This window comes from Physeter macrocephalus, chromosome 10 (assembly GCF_002837175.3).
Source record: "Physeter macrocephalus isolate SW-GA chromosome 10, ASM283717v5, whole genome shotgun sequence".
Classification (NCBI taxonomy): Eukaryota; Metazoa; Chordata; class Mammalia; order Artiodactyla; family Physeteridae; genus Physeter; species Physeter macrocephalus.
Window position 1 is genome coordinate 29,066,299 of NC_041223.1, and position 1,095 is coordinate 29,067,393.

Consider the following 1,095-nt stretch of genomic DNA (forward strand, 5'->3'; position numbering starts at 1 on the left):
CACTAGAGCTAATCAATGAATTTGGTAAAGTAGCAGGATACAAAATTAATGCACATAAATCTCTTGCATCCCTATACACTAATGATGAAAAACCTGAAAGTGAATTTAAGAAAACACTCCCATTTACCGTTGCAACAAAAAGAATAAAATACCTAGGAATAAACCTACCTAAGGAGACAAAAGACCTGTATGCTGAAATTATAAGACAGTGATGAAAGAAATTAAAGATGATACAAATAGATGGAGAGATATACCATGTTCTTGGATTGGAAGAATCAACATTGTGAAAATGACTATACTACCCAAAGCAACATACAGATTCAATGCAATCCCTATCAAACTACCACTGGCTTTTTCACAGAACTAGAACAAAAAAATTCACAATGTGTATGGAAACATAAAAGACCCCAAATAGCCAGAGCTATCTTGAGAAAGAAAAACGGAGCTGGAAGAATCAGGCTCCCTGACTTCAGACTATGCTACAAAGCTACAATAATCAAGCCAGTATGGTACTGGCACAAAAACAAAAATGTAGATCAGTGGAACAGGACAGAAAGCCCAGAGATAAACCCATGCACATATGGTCACCTTATCTTTGATAAAGGAGGCAAGAATATACAATGGAGTAAAGACAGCCTCTTCAATAAGTGGTGCTGGGAAAACTGGACAGGTACATGTAAAAGTATGAAATTAGAACACTCCCTAACACCATACACAAAAATAAACTCAAAATGGATTAAAGACCTAAATGTAAGGCCAGACACTATCAAACTCTTAGAGGAAAACATAGGCAGAACACTCTATGACATAAATCACAGCAAGATCCTTTTTGACCCATCTCCTAGAGAAATGGAAATAAAATAATTTTTTTTGGTTTATTTACAAATAATTGTAAATAAACAAATGGGACCTAATGAAATTTAGAAGCTTTTGCACAGCAAAGGAAACCATAAACAAGACGAAAAGACAACCCTCAAAATGGGAGAAAATATTTGCAAACGAATCAACTGACAAAGGATTAACCTCCAAAATTTACAAGCAGCTCATGCAGCTCAATATCAAAAAAACAAACAACCCAATCCTAAAATGGGCAGA

The 1,095-nt window shown here is 35.2% G+C and overlaps 1 long non-coding RNA gene across 1 annotated transcript in view; it reads left to right on the plus strand.

Moving 5' to 3' along the window:
- Positions 1 to 1,095, plus strand: part of LOC114486950 (uncharacterized) — a 97,929-nt gene that overhangs the window by 31,183 nt on the left and 65,651 nt on the right. The window lies entirely within an intron of this gene.